A 21,080-nucleotide genomic window follows, 5' to 3' on the forward strand; every position below is an offset into this window, starting at 1 on the left:
TGCAGCCACCGGTAGACAGTGTAGAGATTTTAAGACTGGAGCGATATGGTCCATGGACTTGAGTCCAAGGATAAGTCTTGCAGCCTTATTCTGGATTAGCTGGAGAGGGCAAAGAGAGGACAGAGGGACATTGAGAAAGAGACTGTTGCAGTACTCCTGCCTGCAAAGGACCAGAGCTCTAGAGACATCGAGCTTCTGGTGGGAATATTTTTTTATTTTTGCATATGTAGTTTACAAGAAACCATACACAACATAAATAACATTAAAATAATCCATAAAAGAGACATAAATCCCACATAGAATCACAAGAAAACCCAATTCATAATCATAACAAGAAAAAGAAAAATGAAACAATAAACATTCATTTGATGCACATCTATTCCGCAGAATCTAATCTCATTAAACTAACATTACATAATTCCAAGTCTTTCCTATCCAATTCAGAATTTTGAAAAGTTAGAAAAGAATTTAGAGCTAAAACCAAAGAAATACTATATGCACCTACCCATATGCACCTACACCCAAACAAATTCCTGGACACTTCTGAAATGTCAGCGATCTTCTCCTTAAAACACTTAAGACGTTCTCCCTCAAAATAAGGACACACAACCCCCAAATGCCTCAAGGTTTCCGAGGAATAAGGTGCTCTACAGAACCTGCATTTGCTGTCGGATGTATAACTACCATCCAAGATAGTAGGCTACCTCCAATGCCTGATCCTCTCATAAACAGGCAATTGGTTGAGCCTGAAGCGCATGTAGGTCATACGTGTGATGGAACAAGGAAATCGCTGGAGATACAATGGTAAACATTCTCTTGCATGGACACACTTGGAGTATTCCTCATAGGTGGTATAAGAGGAAATGCAGTCGACTGTCTCAGCCCAATCAGTCCTAAACAAAATCTTTTTAGTCTGCCCCAGTCTTTGCACCAGATCTTACTGAGAGACCCCATTGCAAACCAGTATTGAACTCATGCTTCCTCTGAAATCATCTATGGAAGGAACAGTACCAGCATGCATTGCTACGTGTAGATTCTCATAAAGGGAATGTTTAGGGGTTCAATCATTTTTCTTTATAAGGAAGCTGTCTCCAAACATACATAGCCTTCAGGGAAACAAGGCACACCTCGTGTCTAATGACCGCATTTGGAATGGCCATCGAGAGGCCCAGTATCTCCTTCCAAAGCTACCCTTGTAGGATGTTTAAAGTGTTTCCCATATTGTGGCTACATAAGTCCAGACTATACAAGATGATAGATTCAAATTTGGCTAAATAATAGCACCTCAAGGGCTGCAGAGAGAATTTACAAACTTTATGCCTCAAGAACTTCAGTTGAGCAGTGAGTTTTTTGGCTTCATCTGCCAGAATGTTGTTCCAATATTCAATTGACGAGGTGATACCCAGATAAATTACGGTCTTGACCTGTTCCACACAATCCGGTCCCATGGTCCATGCATATTGCTGGATCTTCGTTCTACGAGATAGAACCAAGACCTTGGACTTGGAGGCATTTGGCAAAAGATTATTGTCCAGAGCATACTTAAAAAACAACTGCATTTTGGCTCTCAGGCCTCTCTGCGTTCTATCGAAAAGTATAAAGTCGTCCGCAAAGGCCATCCACTCCCGCCTAGCACACCCCAACCTGGCCGGCGAGATGGAAGGACCCTGCCACAGTCTCTCCACATCGCACACATATAGGTTGAAGAGTGTAGGTGCCAGAGTACACCCCTGTTACACCCCAATGCAAGTATGTATCTCAGGAGATAAGGGCCCATCCTCCGTCAAACGGACTCGTATGGGGGTATGGGAGTGAAGGAGGGCAATCAATTGGACCAGTTTACAGGGGATGTTCAAAGAGAGCCTTTTACGCCAAAGCCTGGACCTCGTAAAACACCATTGAAGGCACTAGTCATATCTAAAGAGGCTAGATACACCTCCCCCACCTGAGAATGTTGAACAAAATGTCTAAGATGTGACAAGATGGTCGTATTAAAGGAGGTACCTAAATCTTCTCAAAACCCCACCTGAAACCGACTCAGGAGATTATGCCCCCTAATAGCACAGTAAATGTCCCTTAGAAGAAGGATAGAAAAGACCTTGCTAGTAGCATCTATCAGTGCTATTGGTTGGTAGTTGGTCAAATCCAATTTATTCCCTTTTTTTATGAATCGGTACAATAATAGATTGTACCCAACTGGTGGGGACAGTATGAGACAAAAAGATGTAGTCAAACATAAGCTTCAACAGCTCGGCCCAATGGCACGGATCGTCTTTAAGAACAAATGGAGGTGTACCGTCTGGTCCAGTGGCCCGCAACGGCTTAAACCGACCAATAGCCCACACAATGTCCTCCCTATACCAAGTACATAGGCCCTCAACAGGGGTACCCAGATCGAAGTCATCAGAGGCCCTAAAGTCCTCAGGTAGGGCATATTTGGTAGTATAGAATTCCACCCAAATGGCAGATTCTATCAGACAATCTGTACCACTCTTAACATTACCCAATATCCTGTTAACAGAGGACCACGATTGGCCATATTTACCCTGACATAGGTTTTTTTAGCATATTCTGGTGAAGCCTGTGATAGACGTCAATCTTAAGAGATTTTACAGAGTTCTTGTGTCTCTGAAGGAGTTTATGCTTACACACAGCACACTCGAAAACTGTCAAACCCAGTCTGCTCAGAGACACAAGTTCCTTTCTTTTACGAATCTTAGAGTAAAGGATTCTATCATCTCTCACAAATGCTCACAGAAGAGTATTGATCTCTAATTTGACGAGTACAGGCCAGAATAATGTTATACACAGAATCCTTGCAGCCTTCCCTCAAGACAGACACAGGGGCGACAGAAGCAAACTCCCTCGAAGACACACGCAGGAGATGATAGAATTTAAGAAGGGCTTTTCTATTCCACACCACTCTCGTTCCCTTGACATTAGAATCCAGACCAGCCAGGTCCGGCCTGATTAGGAGGGTAGGCATGGCAATATGCAGGGAGGAGGATAAAGGCAGAGGGTCACCCAACTCAGAAGGAATATGGCTCAGGTCACTGCAATGGTGCCTGAAGCCATTGGAAATATAGATGAACTCAATCTTAGAGGACAACTCCCCTCTGTGCCAGGTATGGTTGGATAAATGAGATGAAGAGGAAAGATCCAAAAGAGACATGTCACAATCCCCCAAAAGAACATCCCATCAAATACCTCGTTTGATGTTCACATGTTGAGAGGTAGACGTAGCCCCCATAGTATTCCACCATGCACCATCTGCACAGAAGGAATTAAAATCACCTCCCAGAATTAATCGGTAGCCACATCCCCTCTGAATCCAATCCTACAAAATGTCACCCAGGCCATGCTCAATGGTTTCAAAGGTTACTCTAGTGGGCTATCAATAAAGATTAAGTAGCAAAATTGATAGATGGCCTGCGCCCAGCTTCAGCCTGGTTGCCAAAAGCCATTCAGTGCTACATATAGATTCCCATGACAGGCCTAAATTGGAGTCTATAGCAATGGTAAGACCCCATCTACGATGCCCCCATCACCGCTAACAGCCAGACATGAAATGGTATGAAACCCCTCCAATAGTGGATTAGCCATGAGCATAGTCTCTTGGAACAGATACATATTAGTGCTGCCACATGTATTCCATGAGATAATTTCAATCTTAATTCGGTCATGCATGTCCTGGACCTTGCCTTATGCTCTCTAATGTCTTAAGGGCCGGCTGAATCCAGGACCGATCCTGACCATTACCAAAAAGGTTAGAGATAAGAGACAGCACAGTACCAGAGTCACTCGATGGTACAGAAGTGGACCTTGCCACTACGTCTGGTATTGGTGTAACAGGTTCCTTGAAAGCAAGAAATGTGTTGCTTCAAGAGCATTTTTTAATTCCACTATATCAAGCCCCGTGGTATTAAGATTTTTCTGTTGATCCTACACCATAGTAGCAGCCATTACCAAGTGGAAATCACTAACCATTCTGCCATTATCAGGTTTGGGCAGAGATATAGTATCTATATCATCTGTGGAAATGGAACCTTCTTAAAGATGGCCAGCAAACCTGTCCTGTTTAGTTTGGCCCCTTTTACAAATTTACCACAAGGTGCCCAGCCAATGATTTTACCACCAGAACAGGTAATTGTCCCAACCGCTGGTTTTATGGCCCTGTGTTGATCATGATGGCCGAACTGGCCCCTGCACTGGAGATGGTGACCCCCTTCGAGACTGCACTATTAGCAAGAATGTCCCTGAGTTGTTTGTGATGACCCACACTAACCCCCTCATCCCCCTCCCACTTCCCCCTGCAGCCACTTCCTGGTCCTCCACTCCCTCCCGCCTCCCTGCCCGCCCACCCCCCCCCCCTCTGATTGGTGCCTTCTGTTAGTCCCTCCAGGACTACTCGACGGCTGCTCTCCCCGCTCGCTTCTTTGAAGAGCGGAGCGGGTGTGAGCAGTCGTCGGTAGCCCTGATTGCCCAGACTGCAGGTTAACCCCTGCACGGTCCTGTGGGCCTCCAGTGAGTTGTGAAATTCGTTTTATTTATTTTATTTTTGTCCGTGCCCCGATCGCGTTGTACTCCCCCTTCCCCCCTCGCCCTGCAGCCACTTCCTGCTCCTCCACTCCCTCCCACCTCCCTGCCCGCCCACACCCCTCCTCTCCCCTTCCTCTCCTCCTACTGAGTGCCCTATGCCTTAACACTGACCCTCCTTGGCAGCCCCCCTGCCCGGCAGCCCCCTCGACTAAGGGCCCCTTAGGCAAAGGGTAGCTCCTACAGCTGCGGCTCCTGTTGTGTCTGCAGGTGTCCGCAGGGGATGCCAGGTGCCAGTAATCACCATTGCTAGCTCCACCTGTTCTCCCGTACCACCCCTCCTACGCCCGTGTTTACTTAGTACGCGTTGTACCAATAATTATTGCTGTTTCTTGCACTGTGGTGAACTAGGCCTTTTCTTTCCCTCTCAGGATTCTCAAACTTAGGTGGCCTCGCCACCGCTTACCAAATACGCATTTAATGTTGTTTCTTGCACTGTGGTGAACTAGGCCTTTTCCTCCCCTCTCAGGATTCTCATACTTAGGTGGCTTCTCCCTGGTTCGATATTGAGCACTGTGAGATCTTTAACCCTGAGAGTCTGTCCGACTGCACAACTGGATTGCTGCTCGCTATCCTGCCCGCTTACTCTCATCTGTCCTCCCCCCCTCCTATTCCATGGTGCTCTCTATCTCTCCTATCTTCTCTAACTGCTTCTCCATTGCCTATCCTGCTCTCCTCACTAAATCTGGTAGGAAAAAGTATAAAAAGGACATCCTGGTCTCCAACCCAGGCCTCTCTATCGCTGACACCTACACCAGTGCCTCTTCCAAGGAAGCTCTCACCGACATCCTCTTTGTCGTGCCTTCACCTGACCTATGGACCCTTCATATGGTCTCTGTGCTCGCTCCTTTCTCCTCTTCTCCCATTAATGGTGGCATCCATTGGGATGTCCTCTTGGCCTTCGTTCACTCCTCTAAGGCCATCATTAATGTCTACTCTAATGGGACCGTCTTGGTCCAAGGCCCTCAGGCCAACCTTCACCTCTTTGATAGCCGCTTCCCGCGCCTCATCAACTTCCTTTCTTCTCCTGCTGTCCCCCCTCCTCTGTCCTCGGCTACCTTGCCTTCCCCTCCCTCTCTGCCCCCTCTTGTGCTCCTTCTACACCTCCGCAGGGCGTACCTCTGATCTGTACCCCTCCCCGGAAGTCCTTCAAGGATGGCAACCTTCTCCACATTGCCACTCTTAACTCTCGATCTGCTGTCAAACATTCCTCTGATATCTACCGACTTCTTGAGGAACTGTACCTCGATGTCCTCAGTCTCACTGAGACATGGTTCACGGCCAGCTCTGTCACCAGCTTTGATATATTCCTTTCTGACGGCTACAAGATCCTCTCCGTGCCCAGGCCCAACCGTGCTGGTGGGGGTGTTGCCCTCATCTTCCCTGAGTGGATTCCTGCCACTGTCACTCCTACGCAGACCTACTCCTCCTTTGAATGCCTTGTCTGTCGACTCTCTCTCTCTCCTAGCCCTTCCCTTACTGTGGCTACTATCTATCGGCCACCCATGCAAATTTCCTCCTCCCTCTCCGAGTGGGAGGACCTCTCCTCCTCACTCCTGTCCTCAACCACTCAACTCCTCTTTCTTGGAGACTTCAACATCCACCTGGATGCCTCCTGCCCCCCATCTGGACACTTTTGTGACCTCTGCGACTCTCTCTAACTCTCTATTCTCCCCTCTGGGCCGACTCATTCTGCAGGGCACTGTTAGGCAGAAACCTGTGCAGTTCCATCTGGGACCACTGCAAAAGATTTAAGACTACAGGTGTTTGGCAGTAAACCGACTTGGTAGCAGTCTGTACCACACAGATTCACTTGGTAGCTGTGGCTGAGCAGTCAGACTTCCCTCAAGAAGAGTTAGGCAGTATACAGAGTATTCACAATAGGTCAAGAGAACACAATAGAACAAGTAAACACTGACCAGGGCTTGGTGTAAAAGAGATATCATTATTTATTTAAAACCACATCTAGAAAAACACACAGGCACTAATAGAAAGCAATTAAAAAACACGGTCACTAAAAGATATACACTCCCTTAAAAGAATATTAGACAAGTCTTAAGTAAAGCCCCACTTATTTTCAGACAGCGGTGAGTGCTTAACGTAGATGGCACTCTAATAGTTTGTTTTAAAAAGGGAGAGAAAAGCAGAGAACAAATTGAAACAGATCCCAACACTTTTACAAGAACATAACAAGAGAGGAAGGCAAAGCAAAACCGTGAATTCAGAGTCAGTAGGCCGGATCGGCTTTAAGAGGATCGAAACGAAATGTGTCCAAGGTCACACGGTTGCAGTGCACAAAAGTTTTGTAATGGTTCAAAAAGGAGTTGGACCAAAGAAAGGGACCAGTTAGAAGGTCAAGGCGGCCAGCCCAGTCCAGAAGGTTAAGGAGTTATTATTACCTTGTAGCAATCTTTAGAAAGGGAGGCCTGGCGGACACGGTACCTTAAAGTGGTGAGATGACTCCAGCGGGGGCAGTTGTTCCTGGCAGTGGATGCAAGTCAGTGCTTCGTCCGGGGGAAGAGAGGATCTCGTCGTGGAGGAAGACAGGAGTCCGTTGCACTGCCATGGAAGAAACCAGCCACAGAATTTATCAGGTACAAGGAGCGGTCCGTTGATTCGCGGTTCAGTGGTGAGTGGCTATCCGGCCGCCGGGGTGCTTGGCACGGGCAGTTCGACCACAAATCGGTCTGGGGTGCGAAGAAGGAAGGTAAAACTGGTTGTGCCCACCAGTCAGGGGAAGAAGCCTCTCCAGCCGGGAGATCTTCCCTGTCGTCAGGAAGTGGTGAGTCGGTTCCGCAGGGCTCCACCGGTGGTGTCGTCGTGGTAGGTTGGCTCAGCTTCTCCCTCGTCGGATTCTCAGGTCCTGTGGCGACTTCTGAAGTTCCAGTCCCCAAAGCCCTGCTTTTATGCAGCATACCCCCATTCACTCAGCCTAGCTGTCAATCAAACATGCTAAGTGGTGAGCCGGCCGGCTCACCACTTGGGCCAATCACACAAGAGTGCGACTTGAGTTACCAAGGTAACTCAGTCCAGGGTGCCTAAACCCCCTCCCACACCCCCTGTGGTATCCAGACAAAGTGGCACCACTTTTGGAGGCTTCTGTGGAGAAGCCCGCCAAAAAGTGGAACAAAGGGCTCGACTTGGGTTGGAGTCACAGAAGAGAACACAAACGCCAGAGTGTTTGTAGAATCCTTCCTTTTAGAATCGAGTCCTGGCAAAAAATACCAACTGGCGAATTAATATTAATTAAATAAAGCGGCGGTATGTTCGAGGCTATGAGAATTAAATAATTAAAGTTGGTAGCCTCGAACAATGGGAAAATCCCATAGGAAAATATTTGCGGTCGAATATAAAAAGTAGTTTCCACTGCCACCAGCCAAAACTCGATCAGGGGGGGCGGAGACGTGACCCCTCGACAAACAGACCCCGGGGCAATCAAATTGCCCCGACCAGTACGTCCACAATATGATGGTTTGTACTGGTTTCTGTTCATAATTTGGGACTAGTAAAGCCAATGGTGACTTTACATGCCCTGGGAGACAGTAGTCAGTCCCAGGGTATGGAGTCTATGGTGGGGGGTCACTATGACACCCCTGTGTTACTGCACGGAGGGTGCTGTGTAACACACATAATAAAAACACATGAGACCCTATGGAGTAAAGGACCCCATAGCCCATAAAACACATTAACAGTCAAAGGAACACCATAAATCATGTCCAAGAGTGGGAGAAAAAGAGTCTCACTCTTGGCAGGAGAAAAAAACAAACTCCAGAAATCCAGCAAAGCTGCTGGGGGACTCACTAGGTTAGGGAATTCAGCCTAAATAGAGAATTCTCCCTAACACTCGCCCCCCCCAGACTAAGGGACAGGAGGATTTAATCCACTCCTGGATGAATCTCATACCTCTAGTCGATGACATACATCCTAGAGAGACCATCAGCATTTTGGTGGGGACACCCTGACCTGTGCTCAATGGTGAAATCAAACCCTTGCAGGCAGATTGACCATCTCAATAGTTTTGGGTTTTCCCCTTTCATTTGCATTAACCATCTCAAGGGTTGGTGGTCAGTCTGAAAGACAAAAGTAGAACCATACAAGTATGGCCTAAACTTCTTCAGAGCCCACACAATAGCAAAACACTCTCGTTCAATGGTTGCCCACCTTGTTTCAGGATCCTTCAGTTTTCTACTGATGAAGCAAATGGGGTGTTCCCTACCTTTCCCATCCAGTTGACTGAGGACTGCACCTATTCCTACATTTGAAGCATCTGTTTGCACAATGAAAGTTTGGTGGTAATAGTCCGGAGCTCTGAGTACTGGGGTTTGGCAAAGAGCCTTTTTCAGGGTTTCAAAAGCCTGATTGCATTCCTCATTCCACCTAACCTTTTTAGGGAATTTAGGAGAGGAGATGACATTCAGTGGAGAAGCTATGGACCCATAGTTCTCAATGAAATTCCTGTAATGCCCAGTGAGACCTAAGAAGGCTCTCACCTGGGTCTGAGTAGTAGGTGTTGTCCAATTTTGCACAGCGTCAATCTTACCGGGCAAAGGCATTATTTCTCCACCTCCTACCTCATGTCCAAGGTAGACCACTTTACTCTGTCCAATCTGGCATTCACTTGCCTTTATAGTCAGATTGGCCTTTCCAAGAGCCTGCAAAACATATCTCAGGTGGTCCACATGTTCTTCCCAGGAATTGCTGAACATTGCTATGTCATCCAAGTATGCCATGCAGAAGTCCTCCATCCCATTCAGAACCTGGGTTACCATCCTTTGAAACGTAGCAGGTGCATTTTTCAATCCAAAAGGCATAACCTTAAACTGGTATAAGCCAACTGGGGTAGAAAATGCAGTTTTCTCCTTGGCATGGTCTGTCAGGGCTATTTACCAATAGCCTGACGTCAAGTCAAATGTGCTGAGGAACTTGGCTGCACCAAGTCTATCCACCAACTCATCTGTCCTTGGCAAAGGGTGGGCATCAGTCTTAGTGACTGCATTAAGAGCTCTGTAATCCACATAGAATCTAAGTTCTTTAGATCCTGCCTTTGGTACGAACACAACTGGGCTAGACCATGGACTAGTAGAGGGCTCTATTACCCCGAGATCAAGCATCTTGTTGACCTCACCTTTGATGTGGGTTCTTACATTCTCTGACATTCGATATCCTCTGCTTTTGACTGGCAGACAGTCACCAGTGAGTATGTCATGCTGTCCCCAAGGGGTTAAGCCTGGTGAAAGTGAGAACAGAGAGGCAAACTGATTTAACATAGATTTGCACTCTTCCTGCTGCTCAGGTGTCAGATTTGAAGATAGATTTACTCCTTCAATCTTTTCGTCTAAAGGTAAGCCTCTGAGGAGATCAGGAAGAGCTTCACTCTCTTCTTCTTCCTCTGATGATGCTAGAAGCAAAGCTCCTACATCAGGTCTGGAGACATACGCTTTTAGTCTGTTGGTGTGGAAGACTGTTGGAGCCTCCTTGGGGTTGCCCAAGTCCACCAGATAGTTGACCTCTCCAAGTTTACCCACAACTTTGAAGGGTCCCATCCATTTGTGTTGCAAGGCCCTCTGCCTTGTTGGAATCATAACGAGAACTAGCGGGTCCTGAGCAAACTCAACCATGTTAGCCTTTTGGTCATGCCAGTGCTTGACCAATGCTTGTCCAGCTTCAAGTTATCACTTGCTTCTGCCATCATTTGGGACATTCTCCTTCGGAGACCTATCACATAGTCAATCACTCTGACTGGCTTGGGGGAAGGAGCACTCTCCAACCCCTCCTTGATCAGGGCCAATGGACCTCTGACCGGATGACCATAGAGAAGTTCAAAGGGAGAATAACCTACTCCCTCCTGAGGGACTTCTCTATAAGCAAAGAGAAGGCATGGCAGTAGAAGGTGCCACTTTCTTTTAAGGGGGTCCTCTAAAACACCTATCATGCTCTTCATGGTTCTGTTGAACCTTTCAACCAGCCCATTTGTCTGAGGGTGGTATGCGGTTGAGAACTTGTAAGTAACTCCGCAGGTTTTCCACATGGCTTTCATGTAGTGGGACATAAAATTTGACCCCCTGTCAGAGATTACTTCCTTAGGAAACCCAACCCTGGTAAAAATACCAAGGAGGGCCTTAGCCACAGCCGGAGCTGGAACAATCCTCATAGGAATTGCCTCAGGGTACCTAGTAGCATGGTCTACTACAACAAGTATAAACCTGTTGCCTGAGGAAGTTGGAGCATCAAGGTGACCAACAATGTCAATCCCTACTCTCTCAAATGGGACTCCCACTACAGGGAGAGGCACTAAAGGTCCCACATTCTTGGAGCCAACCTTACCAGAAGTCTGGCAGGTGTGGCAGCTCCTGCAGTATTTATCTACTTCAGCCCCCATCTTTGGCCAATAAAAGTAGAGAGAGAGCCTTTCCTTAGTCTTCTTGAAACTCAAGTGACCAGCCAAAGGAATCTCATGGGCTAACTGCAAGAACTGTGGTCTGTTCTCTTGGGGTACTACAAGTCGTTTGTTGTCCGCAGGTGAAGACTCCGTTGGTTCACTGTAGAAGAGGCCATCTTCCCAGTGTAACCTATATTTCCCAGGCTCTTGCCCTTCAGCCTGAGCATCTGCCTGGTGGCGAAGACCTTCCAGAGTTGGACATTCTCTCTGTCCCTTACTGAAGTCTGCCCTGTTGGGTCTACCTTCTGCCAATAAAGACTGCAGCTCAGGATGGTCAACAGGATCCAGATCTCCAATGAGTTCCTGGCCTTCCACTAGCTCTTCTTCAGAGTCTAGTTCAACCACACAGGGTTGTACCTCCCTCTCAGCCTCAGCTGGAGGGGGAGTTACTGGTGTAACTTTGGACAACCTAGGGGAAGTCCTTGTTGGCTGCACTGGAGTGCTGGCTGTGAGGTTCTTTTTAGAAGTTTTAGGTTTCCCTTTTTCTTCTAGTTTCTAATAGAGACAGCAGCTGATATCTCCAGTGGAGCAGGAGTGATCTCTTTCGTCTTCTCCTTGGGAGTACCTATCATGGTTCTCTCCCTTGCAGGTCTGGTGAGCGCCTGTAACCTTTTACTAGGAGGTCTGGGGTGTGTGACACTACTCAAAGAGTTTTCAAGTCATTACCCAGCAGAACCCTTCCTGGCACCTCACTTGGTATGCTGACAGGTATCTTCACAGTCATGTCATTACACTGGATGAGAACTGGTAATTGGGGAAGCATCTGCACAGGCCCTCCAGCTAACTTGCTGAGGCGTTTGGGTGCCTTAGAAACATCCTCAGCCTGAAAAAACGATTTGTCCACCACAGTTATGCTGGCCCCAGTGTCCCTAATGGCAGGAGTCTCCTGACCATTCACCTGGACACTGTCCTTATAATACTCTTTAGTATTATCTGGGATAGAATTATAGACATCTAAGTTCTGTTGTTCCCACAAACCCAGAGACACTAAAGAAACACTGGCTGAGACTCCAATGGGTTCATCAGCCAGTAATAGAAAGTTTCCACTTGCCATTTGTACTTCCTCCTCTGGAGCGAAGTCTAAGGAGACAAGCTGGACCCCTGAAGGTTTACCCTTACATATGGGATCTCCTTTCACATGGTCAGTAGAGCCACAAACAAAGCATTTACCAAATGCTTTCTGGAATGGTTGCTTGTTCTGACCTCCTTCTGGTTTGGCACCAGGAGGTACACTAGCCTGATTTGGTTTCCCTGGTGGCTTACCCTTTTGGTTTTGTTTGGGGCCCTCTTTGGAATTGGAATTATTAGAATTCTCTTAGGAGTCCTTTTTTGGCTGTTTTCCCTCATCCTTTTTCTGAGTAGCCCCAGAATCCTTGTGAGTGGCCCTGTTGGCAACCCACAAGTCAGCAGCCTTAGCTAACTTCCTGGAATCTAATTCCTTTGAATCAGCCAAGTGCTGTCTGAGCTCAGAAGAGCAGGCATCATAAATTGACTCCAACATTACAAGATTCTTCATTCCTTCATAAGTGTTAACTCTGTAACCCTTAATCCATCCCTCTAAGTTTTTCAAACTTTCACTCACCCAGGTAGCCCAAGGGGTACCATCATGCTTTTTGAGGGTCCTAAACCTCTTAAGGTACTGGGAAGGGGTTTTCCCAAATCTAGCTATCAAAGCTAGTTTCACACATTGATAATCCTTCTTATCCACCTCCCCCAACTCCATTACCACATCAGTTGCAACAGGGAGAAGCCTAGAGAACAACCAGGGAAGTAACTCATTCCCTGTGATGTCCTGGAGCCCATGATTATACTCAAACATTTTCAACCAATCCAACACATCCAATCTAGGTTCATACATACCCACTAATTCCTTAGGCATCCGGGGTCTTTTGGGACTGGAACTCCTAGAAGAACTAGAGGAGAGAGAAGCATTTTCCACAGACAACTTTTTCATTTCTAGTTCATGATTAAGCTCTATTTCTCTGAGTCTTAATTCAGCTTGCTTCTGCTCAGCCTGGGCATTCATCCTTCTGACTCTAGCTCTTGGTTTCTTTCAGATTGAGCAATAAAACGTTTGTACTCTAATTCAAGCTTCATGTTTTCAAGTTCAAAATAAGCAGGGTTACATGTAAGACCTGGTACAGGCCCAATAGGTACAGTAGGTAAGGCAGAAAGAGGCTCAGAGTGCCTAACTTCATTAGGTTCACTTTCCTCTTCTGACTCCTTATCAAGACTTTGATTCAGATCAATACCATCACTGTTTTCTACATTTTCTGGGGGGGGGTAGGTTCTTCTGTACCACCCAGACTTTGGTTTTCTAACAATCGTTCTATAAATCCCATTTTCCTGCCCTTCTCAGAGAGATTCTTATGTCTACACAATACTTTTAAGCAATCAGCAGTTTTGGCAGAAAATGATTCTAGGGTATAACTCTCCATAGCAGACATAGTTAGAAAATCAGCTTCTTAGTGCTAAGCTCTGTGGTTAGTTGTCCTAAAGTGTTCAACAAGCACTCTAAAGTGTATACTCAATACAAATCCCACCGCTGTACACTAGTGTTAGGCAGAAACCTGTGCAGTTCCCTCTGGGACCACTGCAAAAGATTTAAGACTACAGGTGTTTGGCAGTAAACCCACTTGGTAGCAGTCTGTACCACACAGATTCACTTGGTAGCTGTGGCTGAGCAGTCAGACTTCCCTCAAGAAGAGTTAGGCAGTATACAGAGTATTCACAATAGGTCAAGAGAACACAATAGAACAAGTAAACACTGAACAGGGCTTGGTGTAAAAGAGATATAATTATTTATTTAAAACCACATCTAGAAAAACACACAGGCACTAATAGTAAGCAATTCAAAAACACAGTCACTAAAAGATATACACTCCCTTAAAAGAATATTAGACAAGTCTTAAGTAAAGCCCCACTTATTTTCAGACAGCGGTGAGCGCTTAACGTAGATGGCACTCTAATAGTTTGTTTTAAAAAGGGAGAGAAAAGCAGAGAACAAATTGAAACAGATCCCAACACTTTTACAAGAACATAACAAGAGAAGAAGGCAAAGTAAAACCGTGAATTCAGAGTCAGTAGGCCGGATCCTCTTTAAGAGGATCGAAACGAAATGTGTCCAAGGTCACACGGTTGCAGTGCACAAAAGTCTTGTAATGGTTCAAAAAGGAGTTGGACCAAAGAAAGGGACCAGTTAGAGGGTCAAGGCGGACAACCCAGTCCAAAAGGACTTTGTAGCAATCTTTAGAAAGGGAGGCCTGGCGGACACGGTACCTTAAAGTGGTGAGAAGACGCCAGCGGGGGCAGTTGTTCCTGGCAGCGGATGCAAGTCGGTGCTTCGTCCGGGGGAAGAGAGGATCTTGTCGTGGAGGAAGACAGGAGTCTGTTGCACTGCCAGGGAAGAAACCAGCCGCGGAGTTTATCAGGTACAAGGAGCGGTCCGTTGATTCGCGGTTCAGTGGTGAGTGGCTATCTGGCCGCCGGGGTGCTTGGCACTGGCAGTTCGACCACAAACCGTTCTGGGGTGCGAAGAAGGAAGGTAAAACTGGTTGTGCCCACCAGTCAGGGGAAGAAGCCTCTCCAGCCGGGAGATCTTCTCTGTCATCGGGAAGTGGTGAGTCGGTTCCGCAGGGCTCCACCGGTGGTGTCGTCGTGGTAGGTCGGCTCAGCTTCTCCCTCATCGGATTCTCAGGTCCTGTGGCGACTTCTGAAGTTCCAGTCCCCAAAGCCCTGCTTTTATGCAGCATACCCCCATTCACTCAGCCTAGCTGTCAATCAAACATGCTAAGTGGTGAGCCGGCCGGCTCACCACTTGTGCCAATCACACAAGAGTGCGACTTGAGTTACCAAAGGTAACTCAGTCCAGGGTGCCTAAACCCCCTCCCACCCACCCTGTGGTACCCAGACAAAGTGGCACCACTTTTGGAGGCTTCTGTGGAGAAGCCCGCCAAAAAGTGGAACAAAGGGCTCGACTTGGGTTGGAGTCACAGAAGAGAACACAAACGCCATTTTAGAATCGAGTCCTGGCAAAAAATACCAACCGGCGAATTAATATTAATTAAATAAACCGGCGGTATGTTCGAGGATATGAGAATTAAATAATTAAAGTTGGTAGCCTCGAACAATGGGAAAATCCCATAGGAAAATATTTGCGGTCGAATATAAAAAGTAGTTTCCACTGCCACCAGCCAAAACTCGATCAAGAGGGACGGAGACGTGCCCCCTCGACTAACAGACCCCGGGGCAATCGAATTGCCCCGACCAGTATGTCCACAATATGATGGTTTGTACTGGTTTCTGTTAATAATTTGGGACCAGTAAAGCCAATGGTGACTTTACATGCCCTGGGAGACAGTAGTCAGTCCCAGGGTATGGAGTCTATGGTGAGGGGTCACTATGACACCCCTGTGTTACTGCACGGAGGGTGCTGTGTAACACACATAATAAAAACACATGAGACCCTATGGAGTAAAGGACCCCATAGCCCATAAAACACATTAACAGTCAAAGGAACACCATAAGTCATGTCCAAGAGTGGGAGAAAAAGAGTCTCATTCTTGGCAGGAGAAATAAACAAACTCCAGAAATCCAGCAAAGCTGCTGGGGGACTCACTAGGTTAGGAAATTCAGCCTAAAGAGAGAATTCTCCCTAACAGGCACACTCTTGATGCTCTGATCTCTTCTGACCTTCCCCTCTCTGTCCCTCTCTCCACTCCTCTCTCCTGGAGTGATCACTTTCTCCTATCCTTCCACCTCACCCTCCCTACCCCTCAGGCCAAGCCACCTTCATCACTGCCACCATCCTTCTCTGTCATCCGACCCATGAAGCGCGTGTCAGTTGAGGCTTTCGCCGCCACCTTCTCAGCCCCCCCACCACCTTTGGCTGACTCTCAACCTGACACAGCCCTCTCCACTCCCCTCTCTGCTATATCTGATACTCTTGATATCCTTGCCCCTGTCATGAGAATCCGCCTGAAGCCCAAAGCCAAGTGTAACTCCTGGTATGACTCAGATCTCGTCACCCTAAAAGGCAAGTGCAGGGTGGCCAAGAGGAAATGGCGTGCTTCATGTTCATCCTCTGACAAACTGGCCTGCTGCCTGCTGCAAAGGCAATACCGGCTCTCCGTTCTCACCAAGAAGAGAGCCCATATCCAAGTCCGCATCTCTGCGGCATCTAACAATTCGGCTGAACTCTTTAAAATCTGCAAGGAACTGGCCAATCCTGCCGCAGTCTCTACCTCTCCTGTCCCCTCCCAGGCCCTCTGCACGGCACTGGCTTCTCACTTCATTTAAAAAACTCAGGACATCCTGTCCTCACTCTCCTCCTATCAACTCCCTCCCTCTATTCCCTGCTCTTCCTCTGGCCCTTCTGCAGCCACCCCTCCTCCCTTCTCTGCCTTTCCCCTTTTCTCTGCTGAGGTTTCCAGACAAGTCCGATCTATGAAAGTCTTGTTGAAACAGGTTCACCCCTGTTCCTCCAAAACTATCAAGGACCACATCGACTCCCTGGCTCCTGCCCTGGCTGACTTCTGCAATCACTCCTTCGCCTCTGGAGTCTTGCCATCCCCCCCTTAAGCACTCCCTTGTGCATCCTCTTCTTAGGAAACCCCCTTCCTGGGCAAGCTCCTGGGGAAACTGGCCATATATTCATGCCTAATACCCCCCCAGTATAAAGTTGAATTGAGAGAAGTGTGCCTATTAGCGTGCCCTAATTGAACTGACTAGTGTCCAGAATAGTCTCTCTGTGCTTAGTTCAATCTAGAAGTGTGCACGACACCATTTAGGCTAAGAAGCATGCCTAAATATCCTAATAAATCCTATTAGTATACCTAATAGTATATCTATTTCATATAGAATCTAGAACTGTGCCTAATAATCTAATATCCACCTATACAAAATTGAATCTAGAGTTAAATATCATCCCTGTGTACAGTTGATCCTAGAAGTGTACCTAATAGCCTAATATCATCTCTGTGCAAATTGAACTTGGAAGTGTGCCTGAACTTCGAACTATAATTAGAAAGCCCTCCTAAATCCACCTAAAAGCTAGTACCAAGCATGAGTGCACCCTCAAACCAACAGTTTGTCGGAAACGACCGCCATGGACTGCCCCCACTCCCCGATCTGCCTTCCCTCCCATCCCCCCCTTCCCAAATCACCACACCCTCCTTCGCACTCCCTGCCATTCCTCTCTCCAAACACCAAGCCAGAGGGGCACGATGGCAAGCCAACCACCCTAAGATCACTCTTTCACCCTTCCTGAAACCCCTCTCCCTCGATTTCTCATCAACTGCAACTGAAACTCCTAACCGCCCATACCCCCCCTTCAAATCCACCTAACTAAACCCGATCGTCCTAACACCAGCAGCTACCCAATCCCGCCCGAAGCCCGCCAACTTTTCTGCTCACCCGCTATTCCCATCGATCATCACCGACCCTCCCCCTCTCCCTCTCCAGCCTCCACTCCCTCCGTCACCACCCCCTTCCGCTCCGAGACCAACCTCGCCTGCCGATGTGAACTGCATCCTATTTAATGCCCGATCCGTAGCAAAAAACAGACACTGCATCTTTGACATCCTCGTCTCTGACAAACCAGACCTGGTTTTCATCACCGAAACTTGGTTCTCTGACGACTTCGCCCCAATCGCTAATGAAGCCTTCCCCCCTGAATACTCCCTCATCCCACTGAACCGTCCCTCCAGAGGAGGTGGAGTAGCATTCGTCTTCAAGTCTCTCTTCCACGCATCAATCATTGACAACCAACCTTCCATTCCTTCCTGCGAATCTCTCCTCGTTAAACTATCCCTCTCCCCGTCGCTCTCACACAGCTTCCTAATAATCTACAGGCCCCCTGGCTACGATAGACAATTTGCAAACAACCTCTGCGACTCAATTGCCACCCTTCAACTAAACCATCCCAACCTCACCCTTCTTGGAGACTTCAACATATGGCTCGACATCCCCACCAACCCAATGACACACTCTCTGGTTGACAGTTTGGACGCAATTAACCTCCAATCCCACATAAACGGCCCGACTCACTATAAAGGACACACTCTTGATGCCATCTTTAGCTCCAACACCCTGATTCATTTAAAGCCCTCCACCCCTATCCTCTGGTCCGATCACATCATTCTCTCGTTCGCCATTCACTCACCCGACCCCCTTCCTGTACTCGAATCTGAACCTCCGAATCTACGCAAATGCTGGAAAAAACTAATAATCATCCCAGACCTAGCCGACGCAGTCCTCCAGTCTCCGCCTCCTACCTGCCAACTCAACAATCAACTAACCCCTGACGCCTTTGACTCATGGCTCAACGCATCTCTGATGCGGCTCACACCCCCTTGCAAACCATCAACCCGCCGTGGCTTCTTCCCCAGATGGTTCACTCCTGAGTTGAAGATCACTAAACAACTATATAAATACCTAGAACGCAAATGGCAAAACCCAGGAGAGCAGGGCACCTTAGCCCGACACCTCTATCAGTACAAGGCCGAAATCCGGAAAGCAAAAAAAGCCCACTACAACTCCTGAATCCTAAACTGCAAAAACCCAAGCAAAGAACTCCACAAAATCATCTCCGAATTCACCAATCCGGCTTGCAACACGACCGTCTCGACTCCCTCACAATCACTGTGCGACTCACTCTCTCTCCACTTTTACACCACGACTCTCGAAAGAACAAATACTCTAGCCACCAAACTGGCTCTCTTACATCCACCAAGAAATTCTTCCCCCATACCGGCCGGCTCACCAGCTGCCACCACTACGCAACCAACGTTCGAATCCTTTAGTCCAATATCACCAGAGCAATTTCTCAGACTTCTATCTGCCCGCAAACCATCTGGCTCGCCACTGGACCCTTGCCCAGCCACAACCCTCAAAGAAATGTTTACTTCCACCTGCGCAGGAGAACACGCAAGATCCATCATAAATGCCTCACTTTCCTCTGGTATCTTTCCCGACGAATTCAAAACGGTTCATGCCAAACCTCTAATTAAAAAACCTTCGCTCGACCCTCTCGTACCCAAAACTACCGCCCAATCTCAAACACCAGATTCCTTGCCAAACTCATTGACCGAACCGCCTACTCCCAACTAAACACCTTTGTCGAAGACAACAATCTCCTAGACCCGCTCAATCAGGTTTCAGAGCCCGTCACGGAACTGAAACCACCCTAACCTCAATTTGGGATGACCTTAAAATGACGGCAGACTCCGCGGGATGCGCAGCACTAATCCTTCTTGACCTATCCGCCGCCTTTGACACAATCAATCACTCTATCCTTCTAGACCGCCTCCACTCCCTAGGAATTCGTGGAGCCGCTCTTAAATGGATAGCTTCATTCCTCAAAGATCGGTACCAAATAACGATACTCTCCACCTATACCTCCCAAGCCCGACCAGTCGACACGGGAGTCCCACAAGGAGCATGCCTATCTGCCCTCCTGTGCAATCTCTACTTGATCACCCTCCCACCAATAATTTGTTCGCACAACATCCTGTGCTACAACTACACCGACGATACTCAACTAATTCTACAACTCATGAACTCAAAACCCAACCCCCGACAAGACCTGGCCTCCTGCCAGCTTGACATAGAACTCTGGATGACCCAAAGCCACCTCTTGTTAAACCCCTCCAAAACGGAAATCATGGTATGTGGCAACTTTGAACTTCTTCCGCACCCACTACCCTGGCCAGCCGCCATGGGCAACTCACCGACCCCCTCCAACTCAGTGAAAAATCTTGGATGCACCCTTGACTCTGACCTAACACTCTCGCGCCAAGTTAACAACGTCTCAAAATCCTGCCACTACCACCTTAAAACCCTTAGGTGCATCTTTCCATATCTCTCCTTTCCCAACAGACTCTCCGCGGTCCAATCAATCGTTATATCAAGACTAGACTACACAAACCCCCTATACCTCGGAGTCCACGCGTACCAATTGAATAAACTCCAAAGGGCACAAAGCGCTGCAGCCAAATTGCTACTTGCGCTCGGCCCAAGTTAACAACGTTCCCCAGCCCTTAAAACGCTGCACTGGCTTCCAGTAGCCCGAAGGGTGACTTTCAAAACCTTGTGCATCTCCCATCGAGCTCTGCACAAAACCGGACCTCAATATCTTCAAGACAAGCTAAAACCCTACCACCCCCAACGCACCCTAAGATCAAGCTCATCCGGCCTCCTAGTCATACTGAAGACAAACTCAAGCAGGTTAGGCGGATCATCATTCTCAGCCTTGGCCCCCACGCTATGGAACTCACTCCCACCCCACATCCGCCTAACTGAATATTTAACGTCTTTCCGCAAACTGCTGAAAACCTGGCTCTTCCCGTAAAACCAACCCGTACCACACTAACCAAAACAGACCAACGGCAACTCAATAACTCCAATCCATCAAATCACCTGATGCGAGAAACTGACAGCTAATAACCTCTAATATAAACTTGAAGGACAAACAGAATTAAACGAATAAAGTAGATCAAAGCAGGGAAATGGCTAATAAGAGTAAATCATACAGAAACAGTAAAGAGATTTAAACTCCAGAAAGGGACAGAATGCATGCGGAGTGAACGAAGTGAATGGCGTGGATGAATTAGTTAGAATGGATAAAACAGGTGGAACAAATGAATGCGCCGAGTTGAAGAATGCATGAGTGGAAGAACAAATACCTATATAGTTCGAATGAGTATGGAAATCGAGTGAATATGTAGATTGGATGAATGTAAGGAATGGATGAACATGTTGAGTGGATGAGTATGTAGAGCGGCTGGATGTGTAGAACGGACGAGCGTGTAGCGCGGATGAGTGCGCAGATACAGAGAAGCGTGTAGAACGCAAGAGTACGTAAAAACAGAGGAATGTCCAGAACGAAAAACAGAGGAATATCCAGAACGGATGAGCATAAACCAGGTAAATGTGTTGAACAGATGAGCATGTGGAGCGGATGAGTATGTAGAGCACATGAATGTGGATATCGGGTGAATATGGAAGTGCGGAGAGTGTGTAGATCGCTGGTACAGATGAATGTACA

Source organism: Ambystoma mexicanum, chromosome 1q (assembly GCF_040938575.1).
Source record: "Ambystoma mexicanum isolate Mex_15411 chromosome 1q, UKY_AmexF1_1, whole genome shotgun sequence".
Taxonomy (NCBI): Eukaryota; Metazoa; Chordata; class Amphibia; order Caudata; family Ambystomatidae; genus Ambystoma; species Ambystoma mexicanum.